Source organism: Callithrix jacchus, chromosome 21, assembly GCF_049354715.1.
Source record: "Callithrix jacchus isolate 240 chromosome 21, calJac240_pri, whole genome shotgun sequence".
Classification (NCBI taxonomy): Eukaryota; Metazoa; Chordata; class Mammalia; order Primates; family Cebidae; genus Callithrix; species Callithrix jacchus.
The window spans coordinates 32,849,697-32,877,133 of NC_133522.1; positions in this window are offsets into that span (position 1 = coordinate 32,849,697).

The following is a 27,437-nucleotide window of genomic DNA, read 5'->3' on the forward strand; positions in this document are numbered from 1 at the left end:
GAGAATGGAAACTGAAACAAGATAAAATGCTAATGATAGCGATAGAAAACAGAAGAAGAAAGTTATTCCATGACATCCCAAGAGTTGACAGAATTTATTATGCATGTGAGTACAGGGGAAGTACAAAGGCAAGTTGTTTCAGAAATTAATGTAAGGGTCTCATGATAAATTGTGCAAGTTGACTCTCAGTGAGACTATCTGTGGCATCCCACTTCTGGAATGCCATATGCTAGAGCTCAAATTGGACTGAAAGTTGTGTCCTGGTGTGCCTGCCCTGTTGTTTCACATGGTTACCATTTTCAGGTGTAGTGACTGTGTGGATTATTTTCTATTTACTCCTAGACCTGCTTTCTACCCATTTCCACCCTGCTTTTTATATCCCAGCATGCTGCTATATCATGAATTCCCTATCCTCTGGATTCTGGAGGGGAAGATGGAAGAGTGAGATTAGGATTTACAGTTGACCCTTGAACAACACAGGTATGAATTCTGCAGGTCTCTATTCACTTATATGTGGATGTTTTTCAGTAAAAACATTGGATAATATTTTGGAGATGTATGACAATTTAAAAAAATATGAACTGCACAGTCTGAAAATATGGAAAAAATTAAGATAATTTTGTCATAGCTACATAAAATGACATAAAGTATCTGTAGATCTTCATCTGTTTTATCATTTACTACAATAAAATGAACACAAATCTATTATAAAAAGTTGACATTTATTAAAATGCTTGCACACAAACACAGACCATACATGATGCTATTTGCAGTGGAAATAAATATAAACAAACCTAGAGATGCAGTATTAAATCAAAACTGCATAAGATTAACCATAGTACATACTGTACTGCTATAATAATTTTGTGGCCACCTCTTGTTGCTATTGTGGTGCTTAAAATGCCATGTGATGCTAATCGTGTCTGCACGAACAGTTCATCTCTCCAGTAAATTGTGTATCACAGTAAAAAGTGACTTGCAATTCTCATGTGTTTTTCCTCATGAATAACACCATGGGATCCATATGAAGTGCCACAAGTGGTGCCAGAAGTGCTCTCAAGAAATAGACAAAAGTCATGACATTACAAGAAAAAGTTGAATTGCTTGTTAAGTACCATAGACTGAGGTCTGCATCTGTGGTTGCTGCCATTTCAAGATAATGAATTCAGTATAAGTACCATTGTTAAAAAGAAAAAAAAAAAAAGAGAGAGAGAGACAGAAATTCATGAAGCTGTTGCTGCAGATATACCAGCAGCAAGAAAACCTTGCATTTTTGGGGAAATACCTTTTCATCTCATATTGAGAATGCAGCTTTCACGTGGGAGCAGGATTGCTATAAGAAAAGCATATCTGTAGATCCTAATACAATTCAAGAAAAAGCAAAAAATATTGTATGATTTTCTCAATAACATTTTCTTTTCTCTAGCTTGCTTTAAGAATGCAGTATATAATACACACAACATGTAAAATATGTGTTAATGGACTGTTTATGCTAATGGTATGGCTTCTGGTCAGTAGTAGCCTATGAATATTTACATTTCTGGGAGTCAGAAGTTATAACCGAATTTTTGACTACACAGAGGCTCAGCCTTCCAACTTTCGTGTTATTCAAGAGTCAACTGTACATATTCCTCAGGCTCCCTCCCTGAGTGTTGGCTACCTTTTTCTACAAAAGGGGAGTTTCTCTCAGGAAGCTCTCTTCAGACAGATGCCTTTTTCAAGTTCCAGTCACCAGCTTCCTACTTTTCCTTATCTGAATTGGGGATGATAACTCACCACATTGCTAGTCCCAGTTTCAACAGCATCCTGCTTAGTTTCCCTGAACCCTCTCCACACCTTTGCAAGTTACCATCTTGCTACACTTCTTCAAATTAGTTTGAGCATACCCGGATACTGGCTGATACCCAAACGAAATCTATGCTTTGGATATGTGTCTATAAGGCACATACTTTCAAGTCAGTAGTTGTATATTGTATTAGTATAAATACAAAGATTCCATGATTTTAAAACATGTGGAAATGTGACTGTGTGATTTGAAGATAATTCATGGATCTTTGAACATGATTATTGCAGAAAGGAGCTGGGCTGATATTGTTCACATTTTCCCTAATTAGCAGAGATTTATCTCAAAAAGATTGGGATAATAGGCTTACTTTGTGGTTCCATTTCTGCAACTGCTTCCTGGTTTATGCAATCATAGTAAGGGTTTAAAAAGATGATTTATTACATAAATTTGTTATAATTTTACAAGTTTGTCTCTGTGTGTGTGTGTAGATGAGAAGAGAGAGAGAGAGTGTGTGTGTGTGTGTGTGTGTTTGTAGGCTGGGTAGACAAAGAAGATTACAGTTTAAATGAGAGCTAGTTATTGGTATGAAAACAAGCAATTATAGTAACATAATTGCTACTATATGCTTTGTTACTATATATCTAAAGCAGATACATGCTTTACTGGTTTTTGACATCTTGACCAAAATGTTTTTTAATTCCTGGTGCTATGAGGACAGATTGGATCGTCTATTTGAGCACAAAGTGAAAGGTGTAATGTTTGCTTCTTTCCAATTCATTAGTAAACATGGTAACTTGCTAGGCAAAAAGAAAAAATATATAAAAATCATGAAATGCATCAAAAAGAATGCTTTTGAGAAAGCAAAGTACTATTGAGCATTATTGAAATGTCAGTAAGTGGAAATACATGATGCTCAAAAGAAAAATTTTAAGTTATATACTACTCTAAGTAAGACAACATGTAAAACTTCTTTTCTCTTTAAGGAGGGATGATTCCAGAGCTGTTTAAGCAGTAGTACCACGTACTACATGGGATAATAAGGGCTATTTAGTAGGTGGAAAAAGGCTAATTCTGATCTCTCAAGAAAGAAAGGTCTATAGTTATTGATGATTTTCTGTAGAATAGTGGAAAATGGGCTAAACATTCTTAATAGATGACCTATTTGTCACTATAAGTATCTGATATGTCACAAGAAACTTCTGCGATCTAACAAACTCATGACAATCTCCATGTCTACTGATTGATGTGGAAGCAAGTTCTATGATCAGAATAATGTGAAATCTTAAGCAAATTGAAATCTTGTGCAAACAACTAAAGACTCAGGCCACAAGGAATTGAAAGGGGTTAGCCAGCTTGCTTTAGGCAGACAGTAATGGAAGGGTACCTAGAGAACCTCTGACCTGCCCCACAAATGCTTAAGCCGGATGTTTTGTGCAGACAAGTGAAGTTGCACCATCAGATCTTGTGAGACTCAATCACTACCATGAGAACAGTATGGAGGAAATCACCCCATGATTCAGTTATCTCCCACTGGGTTCCTCCCACAACATGTGGGAATTATGGGAACTACAATTCAAGATGAGATTTGGATGGGGACATGGAGCCAAACCATATCACAGTCCTTTGTATTCAACTAGGAGTGGGCAACTGGCAACCTGCTTTCAGGACCCCTCTCTTTGCTGTGAGCTTTCCTCTTGCTTAACAAATCTACTCTACTCATTCTTCGACTGTCTGCATGCCTAAATCTTCCTGGTTGTGAGACAGGAACCCAGACCTAGCTGAGCTAAGGAGTGAAAAAATCTTGCATTAGAATATTTTACTTTTATTTGATCTCTCATGGAAAAAAGAAATTCTATTAGGTTTACATAAGGAATGGAATTTGATTTTCTGGTCTGTGATTGATGATTCTAACCTGAGTTTCTTTTGCATGGTGCAGTCCCACTCATGAGTTCTAAGAAGAATGTTTTTCATAGGAAATGTGCTTCCCTGATCAAAACAACTTTTGAAATAAAATATGACAGAAAATAAACATGTAAAAATAAAAAATATACCCAAACATGAGTTTGGAGCCTTTCAAAAGCAACAGCTAAGACATAAAAAAAGCAACTATATGATTTGGGTATGGTGTGGTATGCCTGTCATTTCAGCTACTCAGGAAGCTGAAATCGTATTACTGAAACACACAAGGTTTCGTCTAGGTCCTGCTGTTTAGTGCACAGAAAGCCAATCACAGAAACAATGAATATTGCCAGGGAAAAAGCTTCATTTGGAGGCTATGGCCAAGGAGCTGGGAAACAAGACTTAAATCCATTTTCTTCACCCACAAAAATTAGGGAGTTATGTAGCAGGAAAGAAATGTAACTACATTCATGTAAACATGAAGTAGGAAGGGGTAAGAAAGAAGAGTTGGTCAGCAGGAAACAGGTGGTCAGTAAGGCAATCGTGATTCGTGAGGGATCTGGCGTCTCATTATTCAGATTTGGTGATTGGGTAAATATCAGTTGTTTGATACTATCTGAGAGCCTTAATGGTTAGTTTCATGAGATAAAATCCAAGATAAGACAAATGTAAGTTTCTCAAGTTTCAAGATTTAGAGTCAATTTTTATGTTTATTCAAAAGAAACCATGAACATCAGTTCTATGGGACAATTGAGCCAGTTTCAGTATCCTCCAATCCTTTCTATTAAAGGATTTTATTAATCAATTCCTCAATCATTGGGAGTCTGGTTGTCTGTCTTTCAGGTTGCTGCATGTTGAGGAGGGGTGTTATGGGCAACTCTGTACCATGGGTGACCATGTGGCCATCAAAGAAACAAAGGCTAAGCTAATTTTATTTTATTTTTTAAAAACATGATCCTTTTCTCTCCAGTTCCCCACTTTTATTCAAGAAAAATCACAGCAGGACCATTCTACCTGCAGAATAAGCTTCAGTCCCGTGAGACGTGGCCTGATTACTCACACAAAGTGCAGCAAAAATCATTGTCCATATTGGCTCTCCTAAATTGTCTTTGCTGGAGCTTCTAACAAGGCCATTTCAGTCAAAACCCCGTGAAAATAAGCAGTTTATCCAACTGTGTTCGATTATAAAAGAAAACAGATTCTTATTGAGTTTATGCAAACAACCACATTGGTCTAAATAAAGAATATTCAGTTTATGAATTCCAAAAAAGTTAGGAAGAGAGAATGAAATATTCCTCAAATTCTGTATACTTTATTAAATTGTTAAAGGATATAAATATCTCAAAGAAAAAAAAGTTCTCCAGACTTCTGAAAAGCAAAACAAAAAGAATCACAAATGTTCAAACAAAAAACCCGTAAATTATTCCACTCCTCCGTCACTTGTCCATGCAATTTATACCTGCTCAGCTTCATATTGGGTTAGTACTTTTTATGAATGCATCAGCCTTTTTATTAGAGTCATGGAAGTTTTTCTCCAATCTCCAGAGTTTTCAGAAACCTACATTTAAGAATCCTTTTGATGAACTCTGCCAAAAAAGCAAGCCCTAGACTGTAGCTGATTAAAAGCTACTTTTTGAAAAGAATCAAAGCAAAAACAATTAAGGATGATAAGTCTCAGGACAGACACACTTGTCAAGGAAATCTGGTTATCTTTGTGGCATACAAAAATTTAATATAATTGACCAGGTGCAGTGGCTCACACCTGTAATCCTAGCACTTTGGGAGGCCAAGGCAGGCAGACAGCTTGAGTTCAGGAGTTGAAAACCAGCCTGGGCAATATGGTGAAACCCCTTTTCTACAAAAAATGATGATAAATTAGCTGGAAATGGTAGGCACATGCCTATAGTCCCAGTCACTTGAGAAGCTGAGGCAGGAGGACTGCCTGAGCCTGGGAGATGGAAGTTTCACTGAGCCAAAATTGTACCACTCCACCCCAGCCTGGGTGACTGAGTGAGACTCTGTCTCAAAAAATAAAAAATCATAATAATCATGATTATTTCTGACAACATATATTTACATATCAGAATTTTAGGAATCTTATACAATCTTGGAATGCATATTAACAACACACTGTATAAATAAAACCCAAACTAATCTTATCCTTTAATTGTTCCTTACCATCTTACATGCAACAATGCAATAATCTCAGGGTCTAGAGGGATTGAAGTTTTAATATCTTAATTAAGGTTCAAACCATTGTATTAAAGTGGTTATGTGACTCCTTACATATATCTAATTGCTAGCATTCTAATGACAGAACTGTGATCAAACTCATCAAAAATGAGATAGGTCCTATGTTAAACTTACCAAACTGCCAGTGTAATTCCTTTATAGTGTTTCTTAATTTACCTTCATAAAACAAACAACTTTCTATCATTTAAAAATGGTAAATGCAAATATCAGTTTTGGAAATTCAGTATGGGGGCAAATAATCTCCTTTCACTTAGCATACAACAAAGCAAGGACAAAGTGAGAAAAAGCCCACAATAATTTCTTTTCAACTATTTTAAAAGAGTATTATCACACATTTTCAAGACTGGTTTTTAGATGCAGTACTGACAACTGATTGGTAAGTTTCACCACTGAAATCTTCAAACCAATGCAACACTTGTACATATTTTGCTTTCAAGTACACACATGAAGCAGTGATAAATGGCTTGGGGTCAAAAATAACTAGAAAGTTTTACTCCTTTTATTACTAATTAATCCAAGTGAATGTCACTTAATTATAATAATGATAAACACAACTAAAGTAATTTGAGAGAAATTCAAGTCAATGTAATTTTCATAAGGAGAAGGCTAGTCTTTCCGGAACCTTAAAAGTTTGTACACATACCATTTTTTTTCCTTATTATCCAAAGGAAAAGATCTGAAACTGACACAAATTATTAATTTATTGATTGAATTGAATTACCTTGGATATAAATACCTTTTCAACATCTGTTCTCATTTTTCCAAATAACAAAATAATGTACTATTTCTGCTCAGAACTTATGAAAATAATTCTTTTCTTATTTTTCCAGAAAGCTTTCTGTAGCTCTCTAGATCATTGATGGTAAGAAAAACTAGTTTAATTTTAAGTGGCTGGTGTGTTCTCTCAGTTTTTGCAGGCTTGACAAAGGTAGGCCAGAAACTTTAGGTAAATAGAGCAAATCATAAATTATTGGAAATATACAGGAAACAAAATGACTATTCACAGAACCAAATATAGGCCTTCCATTACAAACTATAAAACATCAATGGTTTTGTATGTATGTATATGAAAGTAAAACTCAAAGGCTAACAAACAGCAAATAAATGAAAATTAAATGCAAAGATAGAAAAGTAAACAGAAAATCAACCCCCAGTGTTTTTCCCACTCAGTTTACCTTGGAGTCTACAGTGTTACCCAGGCCCTTAAAAAAATGACAGGAGGAGGGAGGACTCAAGACGGCGCTGTGAGAACAACCCAGGATTGGAGCTCTCATTGTGTCTGCGGAGAGGTGAGTCTGAGTTGCATTTCCAGACTGATCTTTGTTGCCCACGGGGAAATTCCCAAGTGAAGAGGAGACACGGGACGCCAGGCAGAACCTCCGCCTGGTGAAGCCCGCAGCTGGGGTGGCGGCGGCCGGCCCTACCCAGCGCTCTCCACAGGGCGCACTTGTCCAGGTGCCCCGTTGAACTGGCAACCGGAGACGTGAGAGGGCTGGACTTGAGACTGAGCTAGACTTGGACAGTGGGCCAGCCCAGGGGATTGCAGGGACAGAGCGTTAGGATTGGCCCAGTGGGACGAACAAAACCGTGATTTCAAACAAGCCCCGTGCAGATGGCCTGAGACGCTCTGAGGGGGAGGGGCGTCCACCATTACTGAGGCAACCCGCCCCAACTGAGATACACACCCATTGCTAATGCAGCCAGCCGTTGCCGAGGCAACCCATCCCTACTGAGATACACGCCCACTGCTGACGCAGCCAGCCGTTGCTGAGGCAACCCGTCCCTACTGAGATACACACCCATTGCTGACGCAGCCAGCCATTGCCGAGGCAACCCGTCCCTACTGAGATACACGCCCACTGCTGACGCAGCCTGCCATTGCTGAGACAACCCGCTACAACAGAGAGACTCCACCGCAGGGCGTGGTGGAGAACACAGCAGAGCCTGCAGGAACAGGGCGAATCACACAACAGCATGGCGGAGCCTCGGCAGCCAAACAGTGGCTAGTCTGCATCCTAGCTGGGCAGGACCTCAACGGACATCCAAAAATAAAGCCCAAACCCCTCAATACAGAGCATTTGAGAAAAAAAAAGGGTTTTTTAATGAGCTCTGTTGCAGCAGAATCAAACATAGCAGCCTAAATGCCCTGAATGAACAACAGAGCTCACAGCTCAGCAATTAAGCCCCTATAAAGTACAAACTGTCTCCTCAAGCAGCTCCCTGACCCCTCTATATCCAAAAGACTGACATTAGGCAGGCATCATCCTGGGACAAAGAGAGCAGAAAAAGAAACTGCTAGCATCCCTCGCTGTGCCACAGCTGCTAGAGGTGCACCCCAGACAGGCAGGGTCTGGAGTAGACCTCAGCAGTCATACAGCGAAGGGGCTAGACTGGTAGAAGGAAAACCAAGCAACAGAAATACTTCATCATCAACATTCTGGGTGTCCACCCAGAGACCCAATCGAAAAGTCAGCAACTACGCAGACGACCAGCGGACAAATCCACAAAGATGGGAAGAAACCAGCTCAAAAAGGAGGAAAACACCCAAAACCAGAACACCTCACCTTCTAGAAAGGACCAAAACTCCTCACCAGCAAGGGAACAAAGCAGGACGGAGAATGACTGTGACGAAATGACGGAATTAGACTTCAGAAGATGGATAATGAGAAACTTTTGTGAGCTAAAAGATCATGTATTAAATCAATGCAAAGAAACTAAGAATCTTGAAAAAAGATTTGAAAAAAGATTCGAGGAAATGATAACAAGAATGGATAACTTAGAGAGGAATATGAATGAATTAAAGGAGCTGAAAAACACAATACGAGAACTTCGCGAAGCAAACACAAGTTTCAATAGCTGAATTGACCAAGCAGAAGAAAGAATATCTGAAGTCGAAGACCAACTCAATGAAATTAAATGAGAAACCAAGATCAGAGAAAAAAGTGCAAAAAGGAATGAACAAAGTCTCCAAGAAATGTGGGACTATGTGAAAAGACCTAACCTACGTGTGATAGGTGTACCAGAAGGGGACGAAGAGAATGAATCCAAGCTGGAAAATACTCTTCAGGACATCATCCAGGAAAATTTCCCCCACCTAGCAAGACAAGCCAACACTCAATTGCAGGAAATATAGAGAACACCACAAAGATATTCCGCAAGAAGAGCAACCCCAAGGCACATAATCGTCAGATTCAACAGGGTTGAAATAAAGGAGAGAATACTTAGGGCAGCCAGAGAGAAAGGTCGGGTCACCCACAAAGGGAAGCCCATCAGGCTCACAGCAGATCTCTCGGCAGAAACACTACAAGCCAGAAGAGAGTGGGGGCCAATATTCAACATTCTTAAAGAAAAGAACTTTCGACCCAGAATTTCATATCCAGCCAAACTGAGCTTCAGAAGTGAAGGAAAAATAAAATCCTTTGCGAACAAGCAAGTACTCAGAGATTTTGTTACCACCAGGCCTGCTTTACAAGAGCTCCTAAAAGAGGCACTACACATAGAAAGGATCAACCAGTACCAGCCATTCCAAAATCACACTGAATGCTGAAGAGCATCAACATAATGAAGAATCTACAACAACTAACAGGCAAAACAGCCACTTAGCATCAAAATGGCAGTATCAAATTCACACATAACAATATTAACCCTAAATGTAAATGGACTAAATGCACCAATCAAAAGACACAGATTGGCAAATTGGATAAAAATCCAAATCCCATCAGTGTGCTGTATCCAGGAAACCCATCTCACATGCAAGGATACACAAAGGCTCAAAATAAAGGGATGGAGGAAGATTTACCAAGCTAATGGAAAGCAAAAAAAAAGCAGGAGTTGCAATTCTCATCTCTGATAAAATAGACTTTAAAGCAACAAAGATCAAAAGAGACAAAGAAGGCCATTACATAATGGTAAAAGGATCGATACAACAAGAAGAGCTAACGATCCTAAACATATATGGACCCAATGCAGGAGAACCCAGATACATAAGGCAAGTTCTTAATGACTTACAAAGAGACTTAGACTCCCACACAATAATAGTGGGAGACTTTAACACTCCACTGTCAATACTAGACAGATGAACCAGACAGAAAATCAACAAGGATATCCTGGGCTTGAACTCAGACCTGGAGCAAGCAAACCTGATAGACATTTACAGAACTCTCCACCCCAAATCCACAGAATACACATTCTTCTCAGCACCACATCACACCTACTCTAAAATTGACCACATAATTGGAAGTAAAGCACTGCTCAACAAATGCAAAACAACTGAAATCATAACAAACAGCCTCTCAGACCATAGTGCAATCAAGTTAGAACTCAGAATTCAGAAACCGACCCAGAACCGCACAGCTTCATGGAAACTGAACAACTGGCTCTTGAATGTTGACTGGATAAACAATGAAATGAAGGCAGAAATAAAGAAGTTCTTCGAAACCCATGAGAACGAAGACACAACATGCCAGAACCTCTGGGACACATTTAAAGCAGTCTCTAGAGGAAAGTATATAGCAATAAGTGCCCATATGAGGAGAATGGAGAGATCCAAAATTGACACACTATCGTCAAAATTGAAAGAGCTAGAGGAGCAAGATCAAAAAAACTCAAAACTCAGCAGAAGACAAGAAATAACTAAGATCAGAGCTGAGCTGAAGGAGATTGAGACACGAAAAACCCTTCAAAAAATCAATAAATCCAAGAGCTGGTTTTTTGAAAAGATCAACAAAATAGACCACTAGCCAGATTGATTAAAAAGAAAAGAGAGAACAATTAAATAGATGCAATAAAAAATGATAAAGGGGAAATCACCACAGACTCCACAGAAATTCAAACCATCATCAGAGAATATTACAAACAACTATATGCACATAAACTAATAAACCTGGAAGAAATGGATAAATTCCTGGACTCCTGTGTCCTCCCAAGCCTAAACAAGGAGGAAACTGAAACTATGAATAGACCAATAACAAGGTCCGAAGTTGAGGCAGCAATTAAGAGCCTACTACACAAAAAAAGCCCAGGTCCAGATGGGTTCACAGCCGAATTCTACCAGACACACAAGGAGGAGCTGGTACCATTCCTTCTAAAACTATTTCAAACAATCCAAAATGAGGGAATCCTTCCCAAATCATTTTATGAGACCAACATCATCCTGATACCAAAACCCGGCAGAGACCCAATGAGAAAAGAAAACTTCAGGCCAATATCTATGATGAACATAGATGCAGAAGTCTTCAATAAAATATTGGCAAGCCGATTGCAACAGCAAATCAAAAAACTTATTCATCATGATCAAGTAGGATTCATCCCAGGGATGCAAGGCTGGTTCAACATACGCAAGTCTATCAACGTAATTCACCACATAAACAGAACCAAAAACAAAAACCACATGATTATCTCAATTGACACAGAGAAGGCATTTGACAAAATTCAACAGCCATTTATGCTAAAAACCCTCAATAAACTCGGTATCGATGGAACGTATCTCAAAGTAATAAAAGCTATTTATGACAAACCAACAGCCAATATCATACTGAATGGGCAAAAACTGGAAGCATTCCCTTTGAAATCTGGCACTAGACAAGGATGCCCTCTCTCACCACTCCTATTCAATATAGTACTGGAAGTTCTAGCCAGAGCAATCAGGCAAGAAAAAGAAATAAGGGTATTCAAATAGGAAAGGTGGAAGCCAAATTGTCTCTATTTGCAGACGACATGATAGTATACCTAGAAGACCCCATCACCTCAGCCCAAAAACTCCTGAAACTGATAAGCAACTTCAGCAAAGTCTCAGGATATAAAATCAATGTGCAAAAATCACAAGCATTCGTCTACACCAATAACAGACTTAAAGCCAAATCAAGAGCGAACTGCCATTCGCAATTGCTACAAAAAGAATAAAATACCTTGGAATACAACTCACAAGGAACGTAAGAGACCTCTTCAAGGAGAACTACAAACCACTGCTCAACGAAATCAGAGAGGACACAAAAAGATGGAGAAACATTCCATGTTCATGGTTAGGAAGAATTAATATCGTGAAAATGGCTATACTGCCCAAAGTAATTTACAGAATCAATGCTATCCCCATCAATCTACCATTGACTTTCTTCACAGAACTGGAAAAAACCACCATGAACTTCATATGGAACCAAAAGAGAGCCCGCATAGCCAAGTCAATTCTAAGCAAAAAGAACACAGCGGGGGGCATCACACTACCGGATTTCAAACTATACTACAAGGCTACAGTAATCAAAACAGCATGGGACTGGTACCAAAACAGAGATATAGACCAATGGAACAAAACAGAGGCACCGGAGGCAACACAACATACATACAACTATACAATCTTTGATAAACCAGACAAAAACAAGCAATGGGGAAAGGATTCCATGTTTAACAAATGGTGTTGGGAAAACTGGCTAACCATGTGCAGAAAGCAGAAACTGGTCCCCTTCCTGACACCTTACACTAAAAGTAACTCCAGATGGATTAAAGACTTAAACATAAGACCTGGCACCATAAAAACCCTAGAAGGAAATCTAGGCAAAACTATCCAGGACATAGGAGTAGGCAAGGACTTTATGAACAAAACACCAAAACCATTGGCAACAAAAGCCAAAATAGACAAATGGGACCTAATGAAACTCCACAGCTTCTGCACAGCAAAAGAAACAGTCACTAGAGTGGATCGGCAACCAACAGAATGGTAAAAAATTTTCGCAGTCTACCCATCTGACAAAGGGCTGATATCCAGAATTTACAAAGAACTCAAACAGATTTACAGGAAGAAAACAAACAAGCCCATTCAAAAGTGGGCAAAGGACATGAACAGATACTTTACCAAAGAAGACATATATGAGGCCAACAATCATATGAAAAAATGCTCATCGTCACTGGTCATCAGAGAGATGCAAATCAAAACCACATTGAGATACCATCTCACGCCAGTTAGAATGGCGATCATTAAAAAATCTGGAGACAACAGATGCTGGAGAGGATGTGGAGAAAAAGGAACACTTTTACACTGTTGATGGGAGTGTAAATTAGTTCAACCATTGTAGAAGACAGTGTGGCGATTCCTCAAGGCCTTAGAAATAGAAATTCCATTTGACCCAGCAATCCCATTACTGGGTATATATCCAAAAGACTATAAATCGTTCTACTATAAGGACACATGTACACGAATGTTTATTGCAGCACTGTTTACAATAGCAAAGACCTGGAATCAACCCAAATGCCCATTGATAATAGACTGGATTGGAATAATGTGGCACATATACACCATGGAATATTATTCAGCAATGAGAAATGATGAGTTTGTGTCGTTTGTAGGGACATGGATGAATCTGGAGAACATCATCCTCAGCAAACTGACACAAGAACAGAAAATGAAACACCGCATATTCTCACTCATAGGCGGGTGATGAAAAATGAGAACACATGGACACAGAAAGGGGAGTACTAAACACTGGGGTCTATTGGGGGGAAAAGGGGAGGGCCAGTGGGAGGGGGAGGTGGGGAGGGATAGCCTGGGGAGAAATGCCAAATGTGGGTGAAGGGGAGAAGAAAAGCAAAGCACAGTGCCTTGTGTGTACCTACACAACTGTCTTACATGCTGTGCTCATGTACCCCAAAACCTAAAATCCAATAAAAAATTAAAAAATGACAGGAATGATATGCAGATGAATGCATTTAAGTACACCTCACCACTATGTATATTTTATGTAATTAAGAAATTCACTTAAAGTATGTGACCACTGAGTACTTTAGTGGTAGTACTAGCTATGCAGAAGAGTAAATACAGTGTGAAACAAAGCAATGGAAGCATTTATATAAAATTTAGTTCCATGTTAAATCTGTCTTTATGCTTACCTATATTGAATAATGAATTGCCAAACTGCCAGTGTATTGCTTTACAATGTTTGTTAATTTATCTTTATCAAGACTTAGAGCTTTAACTATGAGCAATATTAATTAGCCATTTTCCCCAAATTTCTATCATGTTTTAAAGAATATTGTGCTATCTAAACTTTTTCAACTTTCTATTCTCTCTGTATGTGCATGAAGATAAACACATAGAGAAAGTCTGGAAAAAGCAACATGACTTACACAGACCATTTGATGTACCATCCTTTCTGTTTGTCCTAAATTTTCTTTTAAAAAAAGTCATTTTACTGTAGGACAAAAATTCACCGTGTAAGATCCATTCTCATATACAATTATTCTTTATTCTTTTCTTTATAACCTTTCTTACCAAAATCATATCTTTACATCCATAACTTTCTTCATATCTCATTCCCCAACATACTAGTTCCTTTTGATCTTATTTCATAAATAACCTTTTCAAGTTCATAATTTAACTTTAGATAACTAATCAATCATATAAAATTGTTTTTCTCAATGAGAACACATCTTCTTTGGCACATTTTATAGAGAATTACATATTAACTAAAGTTCTTATTCTTCCTAACCTTAAATTTTAGTGAAAACCTAGGAAGCAAGAAATCCTGAACTATCAGGTGTTAGCACTTTATAGATAAGACTATTCCACAATTTTTAGAAGCATATTTTTTTCATATAATAACAATTTCTTAATTGAAAATGACTCAGACATCCAATAAGCATCAAAATAATTTTAAGACTTTATATAAAAAGTTTACCTACAACATGTATCCTATTTTTTAGATGTGTTATGTTATTTTTGAGATCTCTTTTCTGTTCCATTGGTCTATATGTCTGTTTTGGTACCAGTACCATACTGTTTTCTTTACTGTAGCCTTATAGCATAGTTTGAAGTCAGGAGTGTGATACCTTCAGCTTTGATCTTTTTGCTTAAGATTATCTTGGCTATATGGGCTCTCTTTTGGTTCCATATGAAATCTAAAGTAGATTTTTTTCTAATTCTGCAAAGAAAGTCAATGGTAGCTTACTGGGAATAGCATTGAATCTATAAATTACTCTAGGCAGTATGGCCATTTTCATGATATTGATCTTTTCTATCAATAAGCATGGCATTTTTTCCCCATTTGTTTGTGTCCTCTCTTATTTCTTTGAGCAGTGGTTTGTAGTTCTCCTTGAAGAGGTCCTTAACATCCTTGTTAGCTGTATTCCTAGGTAAGTTGTTGTGAATGGGAATTCATTTGTGATTTGGCATCTCTGCTTGCCTATGGTTTGTGTAAAGAAATTCTTGTGATTTTTGCACCCTCATTTTGTATCTTGAGATTTTGCTGAAGTTGCTTATCTGTTCAAGAAATTTTTGGGCTGAGATGATGGGGTTTTGTAAGTATACAATCATGTCATCTGCAAGCAGAGACAATTTGATTTTCTATCTTCCTATTGGGATATGCTTTATTTCTTTCTCTTGCCTGATTACCCTGGCCAGAACTTCCAATACTATGTTGAATAGGAGTGGTGAGAGAGGACATCCTTGCCTTGTACTGATTTTCAAAGAGAATACTTCTAGCTTTTGCCCATTCAGTATGATATTGACTGTAGGTTTGTCATAAATAGCTCTTATTATTTTGAGATATGTTTCATCAATAACTAGTTTATTGAGAGTTTTTAGCATGAAGGCATATTGCATTTTATTGAAGGCCTTTTCTGCTTCTATTGAGAAAATCATGTGGGTTCTTGTCATTGGTTCAGTTTATATACTGGATTATGCTTATTGATTTGCACATTTTGAAACAGCTTTGCATCCCAGGGGTGAAGCTGACTTGATCATGGTGGATAAGTTTTTTGATGTGCTGCTGGATCCAGTTTACCAGTATTTTATTGAAATTTTTCACATGGATGTTCATCAGGGATATTGACCTGAAGTTTCCTTTTTTTTTGTTTTGGTATCTCTTCCCAGTTTTGGTATCAGAATGATGCTGGCTTTATAAAATGAATTAAAAGGAGTCCCTCCTTTTCAGTTGTTTGGAATAGTTTAACAAGGAATGTTATCAGCTCTTTTTGTATTTCTGGTAGAATTCAGCTGTGAATCCATCTGGTCCTGGGCTTTTTTGTTGGTCGGCTGTTAATTAGTGCCTCAATTTTAGAGCTTGTTATTGGTCTATTCAGGGATTTGACTTAGTAGGGTGTATGTGTCCAGGAATTTAGCTCTTTATTCTAGATTTTCTAGTTTATTTGCATATAGGTCTTTATAGTATTCTTTGATGGTAGTTTGTATTTCTGTGGGGTCAGTGGTGTTATCACCTTTGTCTTTTTTATTGTGTCTATTTGATTCTACTTTCTCTTCTTTATTAGTTTAGTGAGTTGTCTATTTAGTTAATTTTTTTTTTCACACAAGCACACAAAAAAACAGCTCCTAGATTCACTGATTTTTTTTTTTTGAGAGTTTTCAATTCTTCTCTGATCTTAGTTATTGCTTATCTTCTGCTAGCTTCTGGATTAGTTTGCTCTTGCTTCTCCAGCTCTTTTAGTTGTGATGTTAGAGTATTGATTTGAGATCTTTCTAGGTTTCTGATGTGAGAATTTAGTGCTAGAAATTTCCCTCTTAACACTGCTTTAGCTGTGTCCCAAAGATTCTGGGATATTGTCTATTTGTTCTCATTGGTTTCAAAGAACTTCTTGATTTCTGCCTTAATTTCATTATTTACCCAGGAGTCATTCAGTAGCAAGTTGTTCAATTTCCATGTAATTGTGTGGTTTTGAGTGAGTTTCTTAATCCTGAGCTCTAATTTGATTGCATTGTGGTCTGAAAGACTGTTATAATTTCCATTCTTTTACAGTTGCTGAGGAGTGTTTTACTTCCTATTATGTTGTCAATTTTAGAATGAGTGCCATGTGGCTCTGTGAAGAATGTATATTCTGTTGATTTGGAGTAGAGAGTTCTGTAGACATTTACTAGGTCCACTTGATCCAGAGCTGAGTTCAAGCCCTGAATATTCTTGTTAATTTTCTGTCTCATTGATCTGTCTAATACTGACAATGAGTGTTAAAGACTCATACTATTATTGTGTGGGATCAATCTAAGTCTCTTTGTAGGTCTCTAAGTACTTGTTTTATTAATCTGAGTACCCCTGTATTGGGTGCATATATATTTAGAATAGTTAGCTCTTCTTGTTGAATTGTTCCCTTTACCATTATGTAATGCCCTTCTTTGTCTTTTTTGATCTTTGTTCTTATAAAGTCTGATTTATGTTTTATCAGAGACTAGGATTGCAATGCCTGTTTTTCTTTTTTCTTTCCATTTGCTTGGTACATTTTCCTTCATCCCTTTATTTTGAGCCTATGTGTGTCTTTGCATGTAAGTTGAGGGTCTCCTGAATACAGCACACTGATGGGTCTTGACTTCTTATCCAATTTGTCAGTCTGTGTCTTTTAATTGGGGCCTTTAGCCAGTTTACATTTAAGATTAGTATTGTTATATGTGAATTAGATCCTGTCATCATGATGCTATTTGGTTATTTTGCACACTAGTTGATACAGTTTCTTCATGGTGTCATTGTTCTTTATATTCTCATGTGTTTTTGCAGTGGCTGGTATGGGTCCTTCTTTCTGCTTCTTTTAGGAGCTCTTGCAGGGCAGACCTCGTGGTAATGAAATCCCTCAGCATTTGCTTGACTGGGAAGGATTTCATTTCTTCTTTGCTTATGAAGCTTAGTTTGGCAGGATATAAAATTCTGGGTTAAAAACTCTTTTCTTTAAGAATGCTGAATATTTGTTCCCAATCTCTTCTGGCTTGTTGAGTTTCTTCTGAGAGGTCCACTGTTAGTCTGATGGAATTCCTTTTGTAAGTGACCTGGTATTTTTCTCTGTCTGCCCTTATCAGTTTTTTCTTCATTTTGACCTTGGAGAATCTGATGATTTTATGTCTTGGGGTTGATCTTCTTGTGGAGTCTCTCAATGGTATTCTCTGTATTTCCTGAATTTGCACATTGGCCTGTCTTGCTAGGTTGAGGGATTTCTAGATAATATCCTGAAGTGTGTTTTCCAGCTTGTTTCCATTCTCCCTGTCTCCTTTTGGTATTCCAATTAGTTGTAGGTTCGGTCTTTTTATGAAGTTCCATATTTCCTGGAGGCTTTGCTTATTCCTTTTCATTCTTTTTTCTCCATTCTTTTCTGCATGTCTTACTTCAGCAAAGTGTTCTTCATTAGCAATTCCTCTAACCTTTTATGGAGGCTCTTAGCTTCTTTGCATTGGGTTAGAACCTGCTCCTTTAGCTCAGCATAGTTTTTTATTACCTGTCTTCTGAAGCCTACTTCTGTCAATTTGTCCATCTGATCCTCCATCCAATTCTGTGCCCTTAATGGAAAGATGTGATCATTTGGAAGGGAAGAGGCTCTCCGGTCTTTTGGGTTTTCAGCATTTTTTCGTTGATTCTTTCTCATCTTCATGAGCTTGTCTAGTTTTGATCTGTGAGACTGCTGATCCTTGGATGGGGCTTTTGTGGGGGTCCTTTTGTTGTTGATGATGCTCTTGTTGTTTTTCACTTGTTTGTTTTTCTTTTAATAGTCAGGATACTTTCCTGTAGGGCTGCTGGTTTCCTGGGGGTTCACTTCAGGCCTGTTCGTCTGATTCACTCCTGTGCCTGGAGGTGTCACTCAAGGAGGCTAGAGAACAGCAAAGATGGGCACCTGCTTCTTGTTCGGGAATCTTGGACCTCGAGGGGCACCAACCAGGTGCCAGTAGGATCCCTCCTGTATAGGGTGTCTGGCAACCTCTGTCAGAGGGTCTCACCCAGTTGAGTGGCATGGGGGACAGGACTCATTTAATGAAGCATTTTCTCCCTTGGTGCAGGGGGTGTGCTTTGCTGGGTTAAACCCACTTGTCTGGGCTGCCCACATTCCTCAGAACTACCAGGAGGACAGGCTAAGTCTGCTGGTCCACAGAGACTGCTGCCATCCCTCCCACTTGGGTCTCAGGCACAGGGATATCTAGGTTCTGTCCTTGAGACTCTGGCTGGAGTTATAGGAGTTCCTGTAGGAAAGTTCCAGCCAATGAGGAAGGATGGGTCAGGATCCGGCCTGAAGAGGCATTCTGGCCACAAATTTGGGCCATGGGGACAAGCAAGCCATCCATCCTCCCTGGCTACAGTGGGAGAAAAGTGCAGGCTGAAGCTATAGAGATGGGTGCTACCCTTCCTTCACCCAGGGATCTTTGCATTTTAGACAATGGCAAGTCCCAGTGCTGGCTACTGCACCTCCCACAAGGAGCTGAGCCAGGAGCAACATATTCCTGGTCAGGGAGCCAAAATTTGTTACCAAAACACCAGGGGTTTGGTCTAGGTTCTGCTGCTCACTGCACAGAAAACCAATCACTGAGACAATGAGTATTGCCAGGGAAAAAGGCTTTAATGGGGTGCTACAGCCAAGGAGATATGAGATCAGTTTCAAATCCATCTCCCTGGCTGATTAAAAACAGGGGTTTATACAGCGCTGAAGAAATGTAATCATGTATGGAACAGCTGGAATTGCAGAGGGATAAAGAAAAGGAGTTGATCAGCAGGAAGCAGGTGGTCAGTTCCGCAGTCATGACAAATGAGGGGACTGATGTCTTACTGTTCAGATGCAGTGATCTGGTAAGTTTCAGTTTTTTAATACTACCTAGGAGGTCTGATGGTTAATTTCCTGAGAAACTAACTCAGGTAAGACAAATGTAAGTTCCTCGAGTTTTAAGACTAGGAAGATCAATTTCTACGCTTATTCAAAGAAACTATTAACATCAGTTGTATGGATTCAGTAGAAGGATTGCTTGAGTCCAGGAATTCAAGGCTGCAATATACTATGATCATGCCTGTAATTAGCCACTGCACTCCAGCCTGGGCAACGTAGAGACCTCAGCTCTTAAAAAAAAAATAAAGAAAAGTAAAGTAACACTACTGCTGATTTGAATCAATCTCTTAGTGGAATGATAATATTGAGCTTCTCAGAGATCAAAGCTAAAGGATTTTTGTGTTCATTAACCTGTTTTCACAATCAATACTAGACAACCTTCTATCTACGTCACATTAGTGAGTTTGTCATCAAATGGCAGGGATCTAATTAAAGCTGTATCTCCCTTTCTAGAAATTTCTTAATCATTTTTGAAGGTGCAATTCACTATATTAAAAAAGCTGAAGAAACAAAGGTTGAAGGAGTAAATTGGGCTTATTTCTAAAGTGCTATAGTCTTTAGATGATCATTATCTTCCACCTCAGGCTTATTCACTAACTTTTCAGAAGTTTCATTCCTTTACACCTTCAGACGCTCCCATGTATCTCAGACTTCTTACCTTAAAATAATGAGATTTCAAGTTTCAGTAGATAAATGATATTATAGGACAGCAATTTTACTACCTACTGTCACTTTATCTGAAATTTCCTGAAAGGTACTGGTATAATTACAGTAAAGCAGGAATTTATTTAGATTTGTAGCTTAAGTTATAACATGACAAAAGATCTATTTATAATTTTGTAAAACAAAAAATTCTACTTAATTTCTTTTTACATCCTGACAGACATGTGGTCAGAAAACAGCAATGGCATCAAGCTGATTTTACTTATAATACATTTCTTTGGTGTGGTGTCATTTCTTTAAGAAAACAGTTTATTTCGTCAGAAAATATTGATTGCTTTTGTGAGCAACTGGCTTATCTTTGTTTTATTGTTACTGTGATCCATGTAACTAATGATCAAATTACTTGATCCACTCTGATATGACCATGTTTCTTATTTTCTTAAATAGAAATCTCAGATCTTAATTAATGTACCATCTTTAATCAGTGGAAAAGTCCCATACTAAGTATTTTTTCCACTAACCTCAACCATATCTTCACTTTTTTCCCCAAATTCATTTTTTATTTCACTTTATGTATTGAATGTTTATAATCTCATTGTGTTGTATCTATTTTTGTAAGCCAACTGAAATCCTTTTTGAAGCAGACTGTTGTATAAGTAAATGATACAGATAGAAAATAGTTGAATAGATGGATAATACGTAGGTAATTTCAAATCTAGTCTATATTAAATAGCACAACTACAAGGAACTGTGGTGCAGCAGAAAGGCCATTCTCACCTTTCTTCTGTACATAACAGAACTGATGCTTGGTTCCTATTCCTCTCTTAATTGGCTTTTAAATTTTGGCAAAGTAATTACATTTCTCTTGGCTTCAATGTTCTTATTTGTCAATGGGGGAGTGGGGATGATTGAATGGCATTTAAAATCCATTCCAACTTTAATAACATTTGGAGATAAAAAACTCCACCAGAGAAAGCTTGTAGAAAGTTTCTTTGCAGAAACATACCATTAATAATCACTACCATGTAAAAATTATGGTCACTTTCTTGTTGCAAATAAGGTTTGTTACTTTATTTAAAGTTTTATTATTTTATTAATTAATAATTATTTTTTTTTAACAGAGACCAGGTCTCACTATGTTGGCCAGGCTAGTTTCAAACTCCTGAACTCAGGTGATCTGCTCGCCTTGGCCTCCCAATGTGCTGGGACTACTAGTGTGCACCACAGCACCTGGACTTCTTTTTAAATTTAGTTTAATTTTATTGTATTAATTTATTTTTGAGTCTGGATCTCACTCTGTCACCTTGCTTGGAGTACAGTGACATGATCTCAGTTTACTATAGCGTTGACTTCTAGGGCTCCCACCTCAGCCTCCCAAGTAGCTGGGACCATAGGCATGTGCCACCATGCCCAACTTATTTTTAAATTTTCTGTAGAGACAGGGTCTCCTTATGTTATTCATGCTGGTCTCAAATTTCTAGATTCAAGCAATCCTCCTGTCTTGGCCTCCCATAGTGATGAGATAATAGTCATGAACCACCATACCTAGCTAAGAATTTTTCTTAAGTAGAGGATAGGAGTTGCCAGATAAGTAATGAGATTGCCTTGTTGTGGAACTCTAGGACATTAGTCTGAATTGTCTTATTGAAGTTATAGCACGAAGGGTGGAGGTGAGTTCTATTTTAAGTCACCCCAGGTAGGAGGAGGTTGGTTATAGATCAGCAATGATATTCAACAGAAATGATAGTAAAAACCTTAGAAGTAGCAAATTATTCCCAAAGACGATTTTTTTAGGGAAACTTTTGGTTGTTCTTCTGTAATAGAAGCAATCCATCTTTAAGATACAAATGCTTATTTTAACGTCAATTTTCTTAATATATGATGTTATCTTTTTTTTAATAGAATTTGAAATTTCAAGACTAATAAATGTGGAGATGCCAGCAGGTGCTATCCTCTAATATATGCTCCCATCTGTAAATTCTTAGGCCAAAGCTTCCAATGCCACTTCAGGATAGGAGGGTAGTGGATAGGTTTTGTTTTGAGGAGCCAGTGCCCTCATATCTCCATTGTGAGTGTTGGCTACTAACAGCTTGCAGACTTACCCTTCTGAGAATGAACATAGGTTGATAGGATCCACCTCACTATCTGGGGCACTGTCTGGGATGATAGGTCTCCCAGGGGTCAGCAGCTGGCAAAGATCAATGGATACCAGGAATGAAAAAGGCCAGTCTCCTTGCCTTGAAAAGGAATAAGTCATTCATGTCCCAGAGTTCGTCTTAGGCTCAGTCAGGGGTTAGACTTCAAATGAACTATCTTCTCCGCTGCTGGGGCTGTGTGCTTCCAAACTACATTTCCCATAATACCCTGCTAGCTGTATCCCTGTTAAATGGGAGGCATTGGGGATGAGTTAGAGGGAAGGGAAAAGAAGAAACATTTAGTAATTGACCCCAACATTTTTTATCAGTGACAAATCCATATGGGTCTGCAGCAAACTCTATCCTTGTCTCTTTGGAGAAAAGAATTTGGCCAAGAGGCAGAAGTAGGTTTAAGGTGGAGGGAGAAACTAAGACAAGTTTTAGAGTAGGAGTGAGAGTTTATTAAAAAGTTTCCCATATAAGGTGTCAGGAAGGGGCCCAGTTTCTGTTTCCTGCACATGGCTAGCCAGTTTTCCCAACACCATTTATTAAACAGGGAATCCTTTCCCCATTGCTTGTTTTTGTCAGGTTTGTCAAAGATCATATGGTTGTAGATGTGTGGCATTGCCTCCAGGGCCTCTGTTCTGTTCCATTCATCTACATCTCTGTTTTGGTACCAGTACCATGCTGTTTTGATTACTGTAGCCTTGTAGTATAGTTTGAAGTCAGGTAGCATGATGCCACTGGCTTTGTTCTCTTTGCTTAGGATTGTCTTGGCTATGTGGGCTCTCTTTTGGTTCCACATGAAGTTTAAAGTGTTTTTTTTCCAGTTCTGTGAAGGTCAGTGGTAGATCGATGGTAGACTGGATGGTAGACTAAACAAGAAAAATGTGGCAACATATACACCACGGAGTACTATGCAGTCATAAAAAACAATGAGTTCGTGTCCTTTGTAAGGACACGGATGAATCTGGAAACCATCATTCTCAGCAAACTGACACAAGAACAGAAAATCAAACACTGCATGTTCTCACTCATAGGTGGGTGTTGAGCAATGAGAACACATGGGCACAGGTAGGGGAGCATCACACACTGGGGTCTGCTGGGAGTGGGCAGGGGAGGGACAGTTGAGGGGTGGGGAGGGATAACATGGGGAGAAATGCCAGATATAGGTGATGGGGGGATGGCAGCAAACCACATTGCCATGTATGTACCTATGCAACAATCCTGCATTATCTGCATATGTACCCCAGAACCTAAAGTACAATTAAGAAAAAAAAAAAAAAAGGAAAGACATCTGAAACTTAACATGCCATAAAACAAGACTCAAGAAGAAAAGAAGAAAAGGAAAATGGGGACTTAGCTAAGGAGTGTAGTATACGATGCTAATGGCATTGTAGCCAAATTTATATTGTTCTAACAATAATTTTACTGTATATACAGGAAATGTGAAGAAAATAAAAGTGACTCATAAACTTGCCACTCATTAAAAAAAAAAAGTTTTCCGGCAGGAGTGAAAGAAAGCAAAGTACACTTGGAAAAGAGGCCAAGTGGGTGACTTTGGAGATCCATGTGTCCCATTCAGCCCTTGACTTGGGGTTTTATCTATTGCCATGTTTCCAGGGTTTTCTTGCCTCCTCCCTTGATTTCTCCTCTGGGCATGCTGCTGCATAGCTGCTGCATGCACAGTGTCTGTTGGCCTTTGGGAGGGTGACTGCATGCGTCGTGTGTTTACTAAAGTTGTGTGCATGCTCTCTAGGGGTGATTTTCTTTTACGGGTCCAGCAACCCCAAAGGAAGGTCATATGTCTGCCATTTACCCTCTTAGTGCGCATGCTTGAGTCTGCTCACTCAATTCCTGAGATCTGAATGGGAAGCTGCTGATCACCAGCTCCAGGTGTTTTCTATCTATTGGGAGACCGTCTCACTCTGGTGCTGGCTCAACCAGTTATCATTTCAGAGAGACAGTCTAACAACCCCAACCATCACCTGATGGTCTCATAACACTCTTGGGTCGAGGGGCCTCCTATGCTGCTCATGTCTGCCTAACTGCCTACTCTTACACCACTTCCATACTTTCTGACAGGATCAGGATAACTAAAGACTTCAGCAGTACTAACAGTGGAAGAGTAGCTAGCAGCTCAGAAGCAGGTACAGGCTATTGGAGAACCTAATTTCAGGCTCTTTTTGCTCTTCTAAAAGTTACTATTATTGTTCGTCCAGCTTTTTAACACCACTGTAGACAATTTCTTACATTAAATTCTTTCTCTTTGAAATCCCTAAAGTGGTTTTCTCTTGTCCAGTCTGGATCCTGACTGATAAAGTAGCTAAGACTTACATAGTAATACAAACTGAGAACTCTACAAAAGTTTACTCATATAATTTTCCATTTGTGAGATGCTGGTATTTTATACATGAGGAAACTGAGACACAAAGAAGTTAAGTAATGTACCTAAGGTTACCTGCTAGTAAGTAACAGAGCTGGATCCTGAGCTTGGCCCTTACGTATCACTCTATCTTAGAGCACAGAACATTCCTCATGAGTGTCAGTTTTCTGGTATTCACCTAACATTCCTTCAGCTTTATAAGAATTGGCAAATCATAGGGTATTTAAGTCTTTGGTGCAGATTCACTGTACTGGACTCCATACATTCAGCTTTGTTTGAAACCCTGAAGAGCATGATGTTGGCTTGACAATGAGAAGTTATCCATTTCAGAATTTGTTGGCTGAAATAAATCTAATTCTTTAATGCTGATGTACTGAAGTGAAATAATAATGAAAATGTCAAGAGGGCATATTTAAAATTATTCCACATTGTGCTAAATTTCTCAGACACCGATGTTCTAAATAAATGAATAAATATTAAACTACAATACTGCTAGTCTTTGTCATCCATTTGTCACTTTGTCAGTCAATATTTTGATCCATTTCTTCTCAGCCATATTTTTTTTTCTGAAAGGCAATAAATTCACTAAGGAATTACTCTCTTAAACTATTATAAAGTGAATGGGATTTAGTTACAAGCTTCTAATACTCCAGTGAGTAGAGTAAACTATATTTACCTATGCAATAATCAGTGATGAACAAAAGATGAGTTTGTGTGGGAAACCACTCCAAAAACTGAGAAAATAGAAACCTCACCTATGTGGGCACTACTTCAAAATCTCGTGTGGATTTTCCAATTTAGTAGGTATACCTGTCTAAAAAACCCATCACTGACTGGAAATCAAGGCTGCTGGCCTTGCTCTGCCCATGAAACTAGAAAGATGCATGTTTTTGTGTGATGTATATTCAGGAACTAGACCAGTGAAGTCTATATGCCACGTAGTAGCTACCAGTGTCCCTCATCAAGTCCCACAAATCTCCATTTTAGACCTAACATAATGTACTCAAGGTAGCAGGGTCAAGCTTTCAGCCAAATCCAGCTAGAAAACACTCAGGAATTACTGGCCTCATGAACCTGCACACCTTCTGCCACTTCCATTTGTGAGACCCAAAATGCCCTGCAAGTTGGCTGTCATACAATATCACTGATTTCATTGTTTTGCTTAGTACCTGTGTTTGCCAGCAAATGTCACAGAAACTTTCATACTGTAAAAGCTGGGCAATGAGACAATGATGGAATATTTAGTATGAAGTGTTCCACACCAGCAAGTACTAGATAGCATTTTGTAGGAGGACTACCAGGGTGAATGTACAGTTATACAAATACTCAAGACTGTTCTTGCTTAAATCTCTAAGAAATATAGTTTTCCTTCCTCTGCCTACAAGAAGGCACAGACAACTCTATTAAATCTATATGTTAAAAGTGGGATAAATGAAAGCAAGATCAAGCAGTTTGAAAACCATCACAATGAGAGCATGAAAGTATAGAGGAATCATTCAACCTTAAATCACAAAACCTTCATATTTTAGCACGTTGCTGATATGGCTGAGCATATGCCTTAGGGGAGAAAAGCCCAGTGAAGCTCATGCTGGGATAGAACTTGTATTTCTTTACTTAGTTCTCATAAGCATATTTGACTGATAATTTAAATTAATGAGGCGGTGGGAAAACTTCACTTTGCATTGCAAATGGAGCAGAGAAACACATGATTCAGTAGGAAAATAGATTTAATGGCTGTGAACATAAACCATATTGCTATAAAGGTCAAAATAGTGTTTTCTTCTACAGCAAATAAAACTAACACTAAAGGCACTCTTTTGATATACCTAGATTATACCATAAATAGGAAAGAACTTTGGTGATAGATATCATTTTGCAAAAACTCACCCGTTTCCCTGACCTGGAAAGTAAAAAAGGTTTTTAATATTACTGATACAGACACTTAATTTGCACACAAGAAGAACTGTAGTCCTGTGACTTTTTAAATGTACACTGTGTATTATATTAAAATAATATGAAACTTAAGAAAAAAAGCACGTTTAATTTGTTTGGGCTTATTTGTATTAACCATTTTGTTGTTTCTAAACTTTTTTCTGTTGAGTATGCTAAAGAGAAGTATTTAAAACATAGAAGGCTAATTTGACACAAAAGGAAACTATAATTTATATAACCTAAATAATTAGCATATTTTGTGCAGGGAAATTTATCTTCAGTATTCTTCAGATAGGCAAAATGGGCAATAATTAGAAACATCATTTAAAGATCATCTTAGTAACCTGAAATGTGTGACAGGTTTTCTCAAATAAGGCCAAAACTTAAGCTATTTTAAAATTCTTTTCCTTCCATAATGTAAAATTGCACATCCAATTTAATTAAATAAAAAGAAATGAAAATGAGCTAGAATTTTGCTTCAGTAATCTTAAAAGTCAGCCAGTTGTGCAAACCCATATTAGAAATTCAATCAGCACATGTATTTGATCAGGGTCTCCTGAACAGAAGACCACATAACTAAGACAGTATAAAATTTATTTCGATATTTCTTTCACTACATTGGGAGCTGGGGTGAAAGTGTGAAACATGAAGAAAGGTAAAATATAAGCATCCTGTCTGGTTTTGAAAAGTGAATTAATATTTCCATGAAAACTTAGACATTGTTTCCATTATAAGCACCTGAGGATTTTCAGTAATTATCCAAACGTCAGCTAAACAGAACTCAGCCATTAACAAAAGGCAATTTACAATGTTCCAGGTG